The following is a 16561-nucleotide window of genomic DNA, read 5'->3' as shown; positions in this document are numbered from 1 at the left end:
GATTGCAAATCTAAAACAATCACATTTTACAGGTTTTAAATACCAATACAAATGAAAAACTCAATAAACAAACATGAGTAAAAAGAAAGCAATCCTCTGTGTCACAGTTGAATGCTGAACGCTGCCTACTGCGGTGACATTTACATTTCAAAAAAATATTTCAAAAAACTCTTTTATAAAGCAAACGCTTTCATATGTTGCAGAAAACGATGGAAAATAAAGCTCTTCTGATTATTCAGACTAAGTGGAGGTCACAAGTGGAGGTGGGTGGGAGAACTATTATGTGATCCTCTGCCTGCAGGTAAGTATTCCTCGCGCTTTTTAGAGGAGAAGCAGGAGCGGCGATGTAGACAATGCAAAAGGGCACAAAAAGAAATGCACGGCAAACATCTCACGGCAGAGAGAGAGAGACAGAGGGTGTATGAGGTGAAAAGGGAAAGGATTCAAAGATTGATGTGAGGTTGGAGGAGAGAGGAAAGACAGAGCGAAAGGAGTGGGTGGGTTGTCGGGGCTGTTACTTGGGTGCAGGTGGCTGGGGAGGGAGAGAAAAATGTGAATCCATGGGATATTGGATGTCCTGACCTGGCCAGTGGAGGGCGTGAGGATGGATTGGCCACCGTGGACCATCTGAGAAAGCATGAACAACAGAGAGGGAGAGATGGGGTGATGGAGGTGTGGAGAAAAAGAAGGGAGTAAGGAGAATATCAATGGCCAGACAGAGACACGTATGGATTTCTCTTCCGTCTCTTCAGAGCCTAACTTTACAGCAGCACAGGAGTGGATCGAATTGGGAGGGAGAGAAAAAGTGCCTGCTGATCCTCCCCAGAGAAATCAACACTTATGCATGAAAAGCTTCTTTGACTGTTAACTTTGTTTCCCTGCTCATTGTTCAATAGGATGCACTTGTTTTTTTCATGTCCTTCTGTTTACAAGTCGACACAATAAGAGCAACATAAGGTGGTGACAGAAAATAATGAATACCACATAAATGATAAAAAAAAGTCCATGCCTCAGAGTGAACTAATAATAAAAAAGGAAATTTATGAATATAAGTGTGGTTATTACAAAGTCCTGCCTTGCCATTATTTGCATAATTCCAATTACAGCACAATGACACAGTTCCTTCCTGATGTGATTTGTGCTGACTGTTAATACCATCAGCATAAACAAAGGAATATCACATTGATTCTCAAGCTGAGTCTGTCAATGTGTGCATCAACATTCATAAAATGTAAAAATCTGTAATGTAGAGAGACAGCCAGAGGTTATGTGCTACAAAAAAAACTATGGAATGTCAAAAAATAATGGAATAGGGATCTGGAGCTCACTCATTCACTTCTCCCTTGTGGAATTTTGAAGTGCACTAAAAATAGTGTATAATATAGCACAATACGAAGTCGAACACTCCAATTAAATGGCGACCAGTGGATGTAGTCCATTGTATAGTAAATAGGAAGTGATTTCGACTCACTGGATCTCATCACCTTCAGACCAATTAATTGCCTACCCAGGGGGTTCTCACAGATTCGAAAAATGTCATTTGGAAACTAGAAGTCTTCCTGATTTATCTGAATAATCCATAAACCTGACTGTCAGGGGTATTCATTGTTAATAATTCTTTGGTAGAAAGCAGTTCCCAGCATCGAATATCTCAAACCTCTGGAAGAAAACCAAAATCATCTGCATCCCACCACAGGCCAGTGGGAAAAAAATGTATAATGTTATTGCTGATGAGCTGACCATTAGGTTTCATTTTTTGAGGCAGTGTCAGGATATCAAGATCTCTTTTGCAATATCATAGAGCTAAATAGAAGAGAATAGAGTGATGGCCTTTGATCCCCTACAGGGGGATCGCCTGGGAAGAAGATAATGAGTAAATCAATAAGGCTAGTTGTAAAACTCAGGCGAAGTCATGCCTGCTCAGTTGGGGGTAAGCTGTGTCTTACCGTCAGCCCTCCAGCAGCAACTGAAACATAACTGCAGTGTGCATGTGTTAGTGTTGCTTTCTCAGCTTGTGCCGCTGTGTGCATCCAAATATGTGCGCGCTACCATGAAGAGATGTGGAAAACACTAAGATGAGAGGTGTGAGCGAATGTGTTACCCGGCACATCCCAGCTTAAATCCAATGCAGTCGTATTTGACAGGGACACAAACAGAGACGGTGGTACAGATAAAGCCACAGTGCTGCACTGTGGTAGTCTTGCATGCTAAGGCAACCATCCTGCTGAGCTGTGATTCTAGCATTTAAGCGCTAGTTCGACATTCTGGTAAACACACTTGTTCCCTTGAAAAGATCGATGCCACTCAGGTATCATTGTGTTGAATATGAAGCTGCAGCCCACAAGACAAGTAACTCAGGTTAGTGTAAAGAGTGAAAACGAGGAGAAAGATCTAGAGAATGACGTGTAACTTGTTATATAGTGAGCCTCAGAGGTGCTGGTAAATGGGTTTTGTTTCCTCAATCGTCAAGCCGAGCTGTGCTAGACATATGGGTGGTAACAACCTTCTCATGTAACTGTCAGCAAAACTTCACAACATATGACTTTGAAAACACACAGGGATGACAAAGTAAAGGAAAAACATGAACCCTACACCTCCACAGTGCCACATACAGAACTAAAGGTCACTGCAAATCAGCACAAAGTTGTTCTGGGTGATCACCTTCTACCTGTGATGAAACATTTCTATCCCGATGGGAGTGGTCTCTTCTAGGATGACAATGGGCACATCCATAGGTCACACAAGGTCACGTAATGGTTGGATGGGTACGAAAATGGTGTGACTCGCATGCTGTGACTTCACAATCACCTCAAATGAAGGAATGTCTTTGGGAAGAATGGGGTTCTATCAGACCAGCAGAGTCGCATAGAACTGGAGAATCAATACCGAGGTGTATTGAAGCTGTTATAGCAGCATGTGGTGGCTCAACACCTCACTGAGAGACTTTGCTGGTTTTTACTTGAATGTGTTAGTATGTTCTGCAGTTTGTATTTGACAGTACTGGGAAAGTGTTGTTGTATTTTGTTGTTGTTGTTTTATCTCAACTACCCTCCCTCACACCTTTGTTTTGTGTACATTCGATTAGCAGCCTGGGTTACACCATTCGAACTGATTAGCCTGTAACCCCGTGGACCAATCTAGACACACATTTTATCTGTTTGCAGTAACTTTCACCATCAAGCCTAAATCACTCCTAAGCAGCAATACTCCAAGCTACCAATCGAACACAATCATTTGCTCAGAGTCTTATCAGCAAGAGGTCAGTGAGGGGTGGGTATAGTGGAAAATATACTATTTGACCCTGGTTATACTGCAGAGCCAGCGTGTTCGTCTTAGCTGTTGGACATTTTACAAAAAAAGTCATAATAATTTAACATGATCGGTCATGTTCCTTATTACTCATGCCATCTGCGTGCTCTGCTCAGCCAAAGCACAGATTTACTGTGTTAAGCTCTTAATTGCCAGCAAATAAGAGGACCGAGCAGACTGAAATGCATGGCACAGAAACGCTTCAGGTGTTTAAGAAACTGTACATGCTGCCGCAAAGAGAATTTATGATTGTGAAAAAGCGAGAGAAAAAACATGCTACAAAGCTTAACAATGATGCCTAACCTCAGCTGAGGGAGTGCTGTAGCTACATGAGTGATTGCGTTTGCATTTGCTATTTGTTGCTGTTTGATCATTTAGTCTGTTTGATATTCCGCACATATAAGGTGCAGTTTAGTGAAACGCTCTTCCATGTTCCATAGTGTATTTCACTGTATTTTTTCATGTAAAAAATACTGATTTTTTTTTTCATTCGCATTATGGTACTTTATTCTGAAGTTTATGTTTCATGTTTCTATTTGAGGCATTTTATATCCTGACTCAAAATGTGTCCTGGCGTGCACCGCTTTTTCTCATAACCAACCCATAAAAAATGCATCCCAAACTATGATTCCTACTTTTGACCCATTTTACACCAGGCAGGAAACGTGATGGAACTGCACAAGCTGCGTACGTGCGACGTTACTCTCGTTATCCGTTCACATCAAAGAAGTGTCCAGTAAGAATACTTTCAGGATGTGAATATTTCAGAATCTCCCAACTCCTGTAATGGTCGATGCACAAAAGGAGACGAGAGGAGACCTTGACGTGGTTATATATTCAGGACAGAGCTTCCCTCTAATCCACATACACTTCTGCTCTGTCCCCCATGTGTGCCCTGCCCTTAAGAAGACAAACAATGGATATCCTTCACTCTCCTCCAGATCACCTCTTTCAACACATTATCCGTCATCTACTCATTCCTGATCTTTTCCATACACACGAATATCTATATATGTTCTTCTAAAGCAGAACGACACGTGAGGGCATGAGTATTTTGACAAAAATGCCTGATTCATGGGGAGGGAGAAAAAGAACGTGGATCACTTTCTGTTTGTGTAAGAGGGATTTTTAGTTAAGCCCAATTTAACAGTCAGTGAGTTTAAGCAAAGGTGCTCCACACTTTCTATTCTGCAGCATAAACACTCAATATATGCTAAGCCTCATTCTCTTGGTGTGCATAATGCTGCCTGGATCTCACCGAGCTCCTGTGGACCCGCACACACGGCCCCATCCTCCTTACTCCTTCTGCCAATAGCTGCCAAGGAAAATCAATATGTCAATACACATTGCAAATGTTGGGTCTTGACTTTGCAAGGTAATGTCTGCTTGTCTCTGCAATTTTGCTCTGCGCGCGAAAGGGAGAGGAGAAAAAAAAGCTGCTCCTTCACTCTCCCACGGACGTCGGGTGATGAAAAACATAAACATCATGGGTATTCACTGTTGTGTTCTGGCCTCGAAGATGACAGGGACATTCTCTCTGCTCATCCTTCACCAACTCACAGACTGCTGTGCATAAAACTTCACTTTCGCTTTGTTGTTTTAAAGCCCGACACCCACAGAAGCGCGAGCATTATCTATCCTCCTATCTGTCCAGCCGCAGACTTCTCTCTTTTTCCACCATGTCTTAGAAAAAGAGGTTTAGGGCTGATTTTAGATGGAAACCACAACACTGGGACTACAGTAGTGTATCCAGGTTTCATCCCAAGGCCCCACAGTATTTAAGGATGGTGCTGAGAGGAGTGGGAGGGAAATGCAGAGGAGGAGCACTGGGGCTCAGCACTAAGAGCCCAGAGACCCCCGTTTCTCGGAGAGATCGGTTCTACTCTGAAAACTCTATCTCCATTTAATCCTGTCTCAGTGGGACACACACCCACACATGCACATACAAATGTAAGCACACAAACACACATGCAGCGGGAATTATTCATATACTCTCAATGAGTGCATATTGTACATAATCACAGCAGCTCCGGCAACACCCTATCCTCTATGGTGGAGCTCGTACGGATGATTTTTAGAAGACTAGATAAATGAGGGATAACGATTTTTTTTCCACACTTAAGACCGTTTCCTTATTATGCACTGGTTTCAGCTCGCGTATCACAGCTGAGTTGGCAAAGGGGGGCGATCGCTTGCCAAAAAGCACATGTTGAAAGGAGTCTTTTGCAAAACATATGCAACCGCCTCCCAGTGGAGTTCTTGCATAGTACAAAGTGTGTGACAGATGAGTAAAGCTGGAACATTTGGAAACATCTTCAAGAGTGAGGCTGCCCTACCTTAATAACTGAATATGCATGAGATTTCAAATTAGCAAACTTCTTTTTTTTTCTAATTTCAAATACCCACATGCTGCCTCTTCTGCTGTCACATACTGTGCATGTATCTGACAATAAACGGCTACAAAAAACTTTCAAGTGCACTCGGTTTTCATATTTTATTTAGATATAATTTTCTATCATCAAGTACAAAGAGCACTAAGGCCAGTTTGATCTTTTTCTTCTTATTTTTTGTTAGAGAGAGAGAGAGAAGTTTCATGAATAAGGGCACCAGGGAGAGACCAAACAACCCTGTCAGACAGCAGCAGTGTCTGAAACCCATCAAGGTTGCTTTCTCCCAGGGGATTGTTAGTCGCACTCATTCTCACTGTCTTGTTCTGTTTTGATCCAGGCTTAGCCCTCAATAGCTTTTTTGGATGATCACTGGTTTTGCTGCAAAAGGTGACTCATGAATAATAATATGTTTTCAAGTGAGGTAAATTAATTCTTTGGCATCATGTCAATACCTGCACTAGGAATAAACAGAAAAATTGACATGTCTCCATTTTTTTTTAGGAGAAATTAGCATAAAGGAAACTGCTGGTAGAGATAGAAATGATTTGGCATCTGGTGTGACTGAAGCTGACCACATAAATGTCGCTGGCATGAAAAAAAAGTTAAAAATGATGTCTCACAGCTGCTAAAGTCATACATTTCCAGTTGCTAGGAAGCATAAATGCCAAACTAGATGGTTTGTTGTTGGTTTTTATTTTAGCAATGAGTGCCAAATTACACATCCAGCAGACATTTCAGTTGCCGATGTGACAATTGTGAATCTTTTCTTTGTTATATAGTTTCTCTCGTTTGGTTTCCACCAACTTCTGAATGTAGCTGGATAACGTAATATTCTGCAATAATACCTTGGCAATTTGCTGCAGAGACAAAAACAAAAAAACAAAAAAAAACACTAAAATTGGATGAAACCTCTTTGGCTTGGGTATGATAGCTTTTATTGATTACAAATTGAGTATAAAGTCCACATCCTTTTGAATTTCTTATCAAATCTCATTGAATTGAGACTTCATCATTTTCAAATAAATATATAAATAATCAGCTACAAGTCTGTGGATTTTCCTAGTGGACAAGTCCTGTTATATGTTTCTAACCTCGACTTTACTAGACTGTATATTTATATGCTCATGTTGAATATGGCATCATAGCTGCCCCAACACAGCTGGTGGAAGCTGTAATAGCAGGTAGCCGTTGCCATCACAACTGAAAACATTCAGCCTGACGCTCGTTAAACGTATCTCACACTCCATGCCGACCACCTGGTGAAAGTGCCAAATGGAGAAAAAGGCTTTGCTGGCTGAAGCTGCAAGTGGTCCCAAGATATAAATGTAGACCAACAAACTAACTCTGTTTTATTCTCTTTAATTCTTTTCTATTTATTTACCTATTTATTTGCCATTATTAATGTTGCTATTGTTATATTTTCCTTTTTTATAGGTTTGCCCTCTGTTTTCTTTTAATCTGCTCATTCTTTTTCTTTAATATGGCCTGATATTTTACTCCTTGTATGTATTTATTCATTTGTATTAAACTGCCTGTAGTGTTGATTCATTTTGTAATGTTGTTACTAAGTTTAACTATTTCTCTACTTTTCTTCTCTGGTCTTTTTTGTTTGTCTAATGGTCTTCCTCCTTTTTTTGACTTTTGCACTTTGAAAACTCTGTTTTAAAGGGTGCTATACAAATAGATATTAATAATAGTAGTAGTAGTAGTAGTTAGACAGCTTGTGGATGATAATGATGATAATAGCAAAGATGCAGAAATAGCAGGAGGAGGCAGAGAGCAGCTGCTTTGACATGCGTACTTGCAATCTCTTAACCAGTTCAATGAACTAACTAAATGTTTATGTTAATATGAGGGTTTCAGTGCTGCAGATTTGACCATTTCTAAACATTTAGAGAGGTTTTTGCTAAATATCTCTGAAGTGTTTAAAATAATGGCTGTCAACTTTTAATGTAAATGGGTAAAATAAACATATAAATTTGATATTTTTGCTCAGGACTACTCATCAATTCTTCTTAGCAATATAGCCTATAGGGTGTATTTGCATGCCAGCAGAGCAATAAATATGATTTGTTACATACTTTACAATCTAAGCAAACAGGTAAACAGAATTCTGTGTTGGAGAGGGAACAAATGGAGGAGGAGGGAGCAGAAACCAGCGCAGATCCAATTAAAGCCGCCCTATTGAACGTTATTGTGTGACTGTGAGGTAAATTAGAGTGCAATACATCATTCATATTATCAGGTTCGATTACTCCATTCCAGTTATTTATCGTTGCATTACAAGAAATGGAATGAATGTGCCATTTGTATGTTGCAATATTTTAAATATTTCTGACAATCAAAGCAGCTTATTAAGTCAGATGAGGTGTCAGGTGGCCATTACATTAGTTCAACTTAGAATTTTTTGCTTTCTGTACACGCATCAACAACATCAAGGAAAACCTTGGAGAAATTTGTTTCATCATTTTACGTTTTAACCAAATACAAACAGCAGATTGTGTGTTTAACTCAGTTCCTTAAATTGCATTCCACTACATTTACACAGGATTTTGTACAGAGAAACCTAAAAAGCCTCAAGTTTCTTTTGAATTTCCTCTGAGCAAGCACTTGTCAACAATAGGGAGTAAAAACTACCCTTAGTGGTACGTGTCCACGGGATTCATCAATTTCTGGCATCCCATTCATTGGCTAGGTGAAATGCACCACGTTGCATGTTGACTGCATTGTGGCGCGATTTGAGCTACGTTGGCGGGTCGCATCGGAGTTCATTTGCATAAAGTAGATGTGACTTATACTTTATGCACATTTTGTGTAAGGAGTGGAGGTCGAACGCCTTGCGAAACTTTTGTAAAATGTTTAAATTACTTTTGGCTGAATGTTGAACTATTCGTAATAAAAGAGAACATTTGCGACTGAGCCGCTACGTTTGTCCGATTCCTCTACCGGACTGAGGGTCTGAAGGGCTGTCATGTGGCCACCTAGTAGCCCACTCGTGCACAGCCACCGAGCGGGCGATATTCAGATGCTCCTGTGGACCATAACAAGAAGGGAAAACCCCCAGCAGAACCAGGTTCAGGGAGGGCAGCTATCTGACTCCACCAGTTGGGGTGAAGGTAAACGTTAGAGAATAGCAGATGGAGAACAGACGAACAATGCATAAAAGAACAATAAACACTTTCGAAGTCGGGGAGGCCTGTAGCTCCAGATCAGAGATGTGTAGCTCCACATCCAGAGACACTTGCAGAGAGAACAAAACAGTTACAGATTTATTGATTGATAAACATGTTTGAATTTGGTGCATTGAATTAGAGTCACTTGACAACAAATTGCCAGTATGTTTTTAGTTCACAGTCCTCCCCTGTAAATAGCTACAGTCCAAAAATTCAGTCCAGATATGTGACTGGAAACCCCTTACTTTTGGTGTGTAGTAACATTATTTAAACTAGTCAGAGCTGCAACCTGACAAGTCGAGATGAGGAGCCATATGTATGAAACGTTGATTGCTATTGATTGTACTGACATAAAGACATAACAGTTGTAATATTGACCTCTACTACTGACCTCAGCACTCAATTTTTCAGCCATAAACTCCTTGATCCAAGTAATGGTCGTCCTGAAATCTCCCGTGTTGCAGCAAATTATATGAGCTATATCATTTCCCCGGAGAAGAATCGCACCTCTGCAGAATTACAAAAACACAGGTCACTTGCCTTCAGAGAGGGATGTCACAGAGTGATTCATCTCTCCATGGGACATCAGACCAGGAATTTGGCCATTGAAATTCTTTGATTCTCAATACCGGAGAAAAAAATCTATAAAATGATTGTAATTCAATCTTAAGAGCTTCAGGAGAAAGAAAGTGGGTTTCTCTTTTTGGTTAGTGAAGATGTTTCATTTCGGATCCAAGAGGCATCTTTGATGCAGAGCTGAAAAAGAGTAGGGAGAGGTGAAATGTCCTCAAAAACCAAAAAGAGAAGTCCAGTTGCTTTTTACTGATGCACAAAAGATTACCATGACCTGGGTGACTAAGAATCCACTCTGAGGAAATATTTCAAGATAAACTCTGTTACTTAAAAATTCCCATGCTTGTAATGACAGTGGCTGACTGACATTATGAGAACTCCCCAACTCATGTTATAAGCTCCAGTCTGTTAGCCAAACTATGTAATACTAACCTTCACCTCAATGCTCCAACAATATAGATGATGATGCATTTTAGAACATCAACATTTTGATGCTAAACCTCTTTACAACATCAAGTTAACAACTGAGGCATGGTCACAATGAGCCGTGTTTAGAGACTTGGATGTGTGTTTTTGGGATGATTAGAAAAATTTAAGGTGTTTCCCCCTTTTGTTCAAAATGTTATGTGACACTCTTTGCATGACTTTTGACTGTCTATAACGTCCTCATCATCTAATTGAGTTTATAGGTTTGGAAAAAGTGCAAACATTGGAGAAAAAAAGTCATCCAAATATTGACACATAATTCAAAATGGCCGACTTCCTGTTGTACATTATGTATTGCTGTGAGGTAAATCTTCATGTGTCTTGTCATCAGGGCCAAATTCTGGTCAGATATGTAAAATTTTAGGCAAATTTTAGCATGTACAGGCTGGATATGCAGCACACTTCCTATCCATCCACAAGGTGGCGCAATTATTGTGGCTGCATTTTGACCTATGGATGTAATGAGGGCCAGACTCTGATCACGCATGGTAAGTTTGATACAGATTGGAGCGGTGAAACGTCGAAATTCTGTGTGTACAGACTTGGATGTATGTTTTTGAGATGATTAGAAAAGTTTACAATGTTTCCTCCTTTTGTTCAAAATGTTATGTGACCCTTTTTGCAAGACTTGTGACTGTCTTTAACTTCCTTGTCATCCACCTCAAACACAAACTTTCTCCACATACAATTCTTTGCATGTTTGCAGACTATAACTGAATTACTGTCCGGTATCTTCAGTGTCTACAGCAACTGTTACATCTTACAGTAAAACAGCAAACTAAGTAACCTCACATTTTCAGAATTTCACATCAGCTTGGGGTCAGATATACCAAAACTTGTGAAAGAGTTCAGACAGCTGCAGTCTTTTTGAGAGAGAAAGCATTAACAGACAGTAGTTCAATATAGCTGTTACTGGAGGTTAATTTACTACAGCTGATGTTATCTACCCCCAATAATATTGACCATTTTAACAGGCAAAACTAAAAGTTGTTCATGCATGTTTTCACTCTTTACAGAAAAGTAACAAGAAGAGGTTCAATACAAGATTCAATACGGGTAACTTTTAACTGATTCAGATATTATGCACCAGGAATAGAATTAAAACTCCATCTGTAGGTTTTTCACTGCAAATGCTACTGTTCACATTCCACATGCAGGTTTTGCTCCGTGTTAATATGAAGACAGTGATGCACTTTCAAAGTAATTAAAGTAATCATATTTTTTTTGAGTAGATGCATGACCTGTAACCTTAATAATTCCAAAGGAACTGTAATATACTAGTGACAGTCCACAACACTGCACAATAGAAACTTTTGAGATGTTCCATTCCTGATCATTCATATTATTTAGAAGCTGTTTGATTAATTTGTGCACATTTGTCTCGTGAAATGAAATATGTAAAGACAAAACCTTGCAGTGGATGGATACATTTTGCGTGGTGGCTTCATGTGGCTGGGTGAGGATTCATAATGTAGCCTATGCAAGGAATTCAAAGTACTATGAAATTTAAACAAAAAGCACTTTCTTGGCCAGTGGAGGGTTCATTAAAAGTTTTGTTTGGGTATTCAACATTCACTGAATAACACTATAAGGACCTATAGTGCCCCATCCTGTGAAGCCATTGCTTTGCCTTATCTTCACAATGAAATAAACCTTGAAAACTTTACAGAACTCCTTTCCTTGCAAACAGAAGTAAGACCTTATCCAAAGATATAGCTGGGTGTCTTATGGATAACTCCTCAGTCTAATATCCAGGACCACTTGTTTGTAGGCACATATGGCATTTTTACTTTTCATTTCTAAGTCAAATTCACTCCATCAATTGGCTTTATATAGAAACTGCTTTCCAACTGTAACTTCAGGAAGCACAGCCCAGTAAGCAAAACTCCACAATTTCCTCCAGGCTCATATTTCCAAAAAAGTAATTTTACACTATTTAATCAGAGATGTGTAAAATTGGTCTTTTCACCACTGGATCCCACTCATTGCTCTCAGGTAAAGACAAACTAATTAATCTATAATCCGTGACAGGCTGTATTTTATTGAGATGAAGTCACACACAATGATTTCCCTCCACTCTGCCAATATCCACCATCCTGAGTGAAGAGTCATCTCAGGGAAACACAGCTACAAGACCGATTCTGGAGAAACCAGCACTCGGTTTCCTGTCCTTTCCAGCTTGGTAGCTCATAATGCCAGTTGCCGTGCTGCTTAAAGTTGTGCTGTTTTATCTGTGTTTTGTGATGCTTTTTCATCAGTGGCTCTGCTGTTAGCAATGCTGCCTCACAGCAAGAACACCCTGGTTTTGATTCACATAGTGAAATTTTTCTGCAGTCTACTTTCAAAAAACATTTATTCTTAACAGCTACTGGATGAATCTGCAACATTTGCTCAAATTAACATTTTTTTAATCCTATCATGCTTTAATATGATTGTAAATATAGTGAACTTTATACCTTCCAAAATCGATATGTATAATATTGTTATGGCGAACATGTGCTGTACTGTGCAGTACAATTATCTTTTCAGTAATTTATCATACAGAAATGTTAAACCTTATGTGCTTCAAGCTTCTCCAGTGTGAGATGTCCTTGGATCTTTAGAGTCACCGTGGGCTCCATAGAAACCTGTGCTGGAGATTTTTCACAAGTTCATAGCACTCAGTTGAATTGTCTTTTACATAATCAGTTAATTGAAAAAGTGTTATATTAATTAAATGATAATGAAAAAATAATTCTTGTTTGCAGCAAAACCTATTTAAGATTAGATGAAATACAGACAAGCAAGAAAGCATACATTTTTTATCAGGTAAATTATTTCAATGACGAGTAGTTATTTGAATTTAACCCATTAACTGAGCCATTGCTTCAACACTGAGCTGAATTGTAGAAGGAATAGTTCTCCTGCTAATGCTAGAAATCTGGTTCTGTTCAACTCTCATTTATCCAATTAAGAATGCTGATATATTTGTTAGCAAACCAGGAAAAACTAGTGTTGATTTAGGGGCTTTAGGTGATATTTGGTGACTCACACGAAAACAATGAATTTGGGAACATCAAGGCTGCAACAATAAACAGTGCAGATGGGAAATACATTAGATTGTGCTCATGTATATCCAATGGAAACATAAAAGGAACAATTGAGTGCCCTTCATAGCAATAGACAGTTTACAATGGCCCTGGGGGAAGATGACACAACAGGGGAGAGGAGACACAAGTGTTTTGATTAGTAATACTAATTATCTTCAGATCGTTAGCAAAGAAGAGAGAGCATTAAGTTAAATGGCCTGCTCCAAATTCTCTTTGTTTCTGCAACATAAATAGCTAGACGACGAATCAGATCTTCATCTCTTTCTCATTCTCTCTCGCTCTCACTCCCCCCTTATTTCTCTCCCTTTGAGGAGAGCAAAATGAGTCGAGATCTTGTTCATTACAATGAAATCAGACAACATTAAATTGTTCTCCTATTAAATCAGCCCTTTGTCAAACGAGATATCTTCAGCGCATAGCACAAAACGACAGCTTAGCTCACACACACACACACACACACACACACACACACACACACACACACACACACACACACACACACACACACACACACACACACACACACACACACACACACACACACACACCCAGGTCTCCGCAGACCAGTGAATGGAGTCCAGCTCTGCTGCCACACTTAGATGATAATTATAGTATATATTGTCACAGTGGAAGCATCCTGACAAAACACAAACACGCCATATGCAGATTGGCCAGTTTAACAGGCTGAGGATAAATCAACATTTAGTGTGCACCGACGCTGGGGAAATATTTATCCTGGAGGACAAATGATGTGTGTGACAAAGCAGCCATATTGGGAGAAGTAAATAAGGCAGATTAACCGTTCTGGTGTTCTGGTGATGTTGTGTTCCCAGACATGTTCTAGTAGGACAGATGGAGGCAGTGAAACATGCAACCCTCATTGTATTCACAGACTGGGCACAGCCACATTAGAATTAATCAAATGAAAATAAACTCAGCATGAAGAGTGCTTGATTACTTATCATGGCAGGACCTAAAAATGAGAGTTAACTGGACCTCAGATTCAGGGTGGACTGCAGAGCCTCTTTCAGCAGCTCGCCTTTGAAACTAACAATATATTTCATAGGACTTTATCTTTCTTTCTGTCTTCTTTTGTCATGCAGGTCTGCAATACCTTTTTACCACTTTTCCTCATTCTCCAATATGGGTGTTTTCGAGCCCCCCTCTGCCACTGTTTGCCTTAACTCCACAGTTCTATTCTGTCAACGAAGTGGTGTGAGGTTTTTGCTTTCTCCTTCTTTTTTCTTTCTTTCTGTCAGACACGGCAGTCCTGATATTGATGTCAACCCAATGGTAAAGTCTAGCCAGTCGAATGAAAGGTCAGAAAACAGACTCTGTATTCCTTTTCAGTAGCAACCAAAGCCACCCACATGTAATACTGCGCGCCACATTATCAATCTTGATGAAAAGACACGAGGAAATCTTTCATCTAACCTGAAAATGTCTCTTTCACCCGCACCTTGCCTGTGGTTGAAGCGGCTTGTTTGTCGTTTTCCGCGGAATTATGAGGTGCACCGGTTGTCCTCCCGCGAAGCAACGTGTTCCTTGAGGGATTATCAAAAACGGAGGGAGTCGAAAATAATTCAGTGGTATTTACTTTTAAAGCATTCACGGTGTGTGCTTCGATTGGCTTGTTTTGATTAGACGGTGAGAGAGTGTGATTAAAACATCATGCTGTTTGTAAGTGAATGCAATATTTCCCATAAGAAATAATGCATAGGCAATCTTTCAAGCTCTAACAGCATTTACCTCCTGGCAAAGATCAGACTGAGACACTGAGACACAGATCAGTGAAGGAGTCTCTGGGGAAACGTCAGTCTGCATCTCACCCTCAGTAATAATAATAACACTTGCATCCAGATATACACAGATACCACATCCTTTCTTTCTTTCTTTCTTTCTTTCTTTCTTTCTTTCTTTCTTTCTTTCTTTCTTTCCTTCTTTCTTTCTTTCTTTCTTTCCTTTGTATTTCTTACACGTGTATTTATATATTACACTGTATAATTCATGTGAAAGAACTCAGAAACGTTGCAATTACAATCATTATTACCATAAAAACAATCTCTGTGTATATTCACACACCAGAGGGACCCATCTAATTGAATCTATTTCCTTTTGCAGATGATGGATTCACCTTCTGTCATGGTGGATGTTGTCTGATTTCCATGCTGTGGAAATATGGTTTTATTTTCCGGCTTATCTCGGCTGCCTCTACCTCATCTGCTCCTGGTTCTCTCAGCCTCTCTCCTCCTGTCTCTCTCTCTCTCTCTCTGACTATCTCACTAACATTACCACCAGTAGCAGAGAAATGATGGTAATTGGCCATTTTGGGCTTGGACAGCTGCTAACATGAAAGCAAAAGTGGCTTCAGCTTGGAGTGCAGGGCTCTAACCTCTTCAACAGTTTTCCCCCTAATAACCAGAATACCTCTTTTCTCCTACACACTCTGTTCTCTCAATAAGCGTGCACGAAAATGTGAACATGCAGGCGAAATGGATAAACACGCGGCAGACACATAAACACACATGAAAGCTGTCTTTTCTGATTTCGCTTCTTCTTGACTGATTGCTAGTGAGAGCTGAAACAGAGGTATGTCTCCCATATACAGATTAAAAAGCCTCTTATCTTGCCTCTTAAAGCCTTTAAGCAAGGACGATGTGCTTCACTGAATAATAAATGAGAAAGTTCCACTTGACTTGTAGTTTTTAATTTAAACCAAGCCATTACCTAACGTGTATCAATTAGGCATCCTTGGAATCTATGGAGTTGGCCAGCAAAAGTGTGAGATCATGCTTTTTTCCCCCCACTTTTTTGCAAATGTGTAAAGCAAATGAAATCACCATGTGGTGTTACAGTGGAAAATCACGAAATTGAATAGAGAGATTCCACTATTCTGCAGAACATCCCAAGGCTTGGTACCTCGTAACAGAGATCCAATCGATGCCTGTAGCTTTAATCACATCTAACTTTAATGCTAGCCACATCTCCGAGGTCTAATTCTTTACTTTCACACCAAATTACTTTTTAGCCCAAGGCACAGTTTCTCAAAAATGTATCTGTGGTCACAGCTTCAGCGTTATGACCATGATCCATTGATTGACACACGGCTAAAAGCTGAATCCCAATGGAGAGGATTCAGGTTTCCAGGATTTCTGGTAGCACATATGCAACCTGGGTGTTTCAGTGGAGTTACTGCACATGGAACTTCTCCTTCATTACCGAGTTAGCAGCCTGAAGCCGTAGGGCACCTCCTCCATTAGCAGTAGGGCCTAAATTCTGGTGCAGAGCAAAATCACAGCCCTTTATCAGGTTTGGTGGCAGTTGCTTATTGCGCCTATCTAGCAGTAGCCAATAATTCAATGAGAGAGTGAACCGAACCTTAGTTAATTAAAATCCTCATAGCAAATTTGGCCAATTTCATTTCATCATTTCAGATCAATTCCTCCAGTTTCACTCTATCAGTTTATTTCCCCTGAAAACTGGATTTGCCTGTGTGGTATTACTCCTGAAATAGACAATATTCTCGAATGCATGGTATATC

At 39.9% G+C, this 16561-nt stretch overlaps 1 long non-coding RNA gene across 1 annotated transcript in view; it reads right to left on the bottom strand.

Moving 5' to 3' along the window:
• Nucleotides 1-14576, bottom strand: part of LOC127535929 (uncharacterized) — a 32822-nt gene extending 18246 nt beyond the window's left edge. The window contains exon 1 of the long non-coding RNA XR_007944862.1: nt 14455-14576. This is a non-coding gene — a long non-coding RNA (uncharacterized LOC127535929). The remainder of the gene's footprint in view (nt 1-14454) is intronic.
• Nucleotides 14577-16561: the final 1985 nt, after the last annotated feature.

This window comes from Acanthochromis polyacanthus, chromosome 10, assembly GCF_021347895.1.
Source record: "Acanthochromis polyacanthus isolate Apoly-LR-REF ecotype Palm Island chromosome 10, KAUST_Apoly_ChrSc, whole genome shotgun sequence".
In the NCBI taxonomy this organism is placed as follows: Eukaryota; Metazoa; Chordata; class Actinopteri; family Pomacentridae; genus Acanthochromis; species Acanthochromis polyacanthus.
Note: the sequence above shows the minus strand (reverse complement) of the source record. Positions and strands in the feature narration are given on the sequence as shown.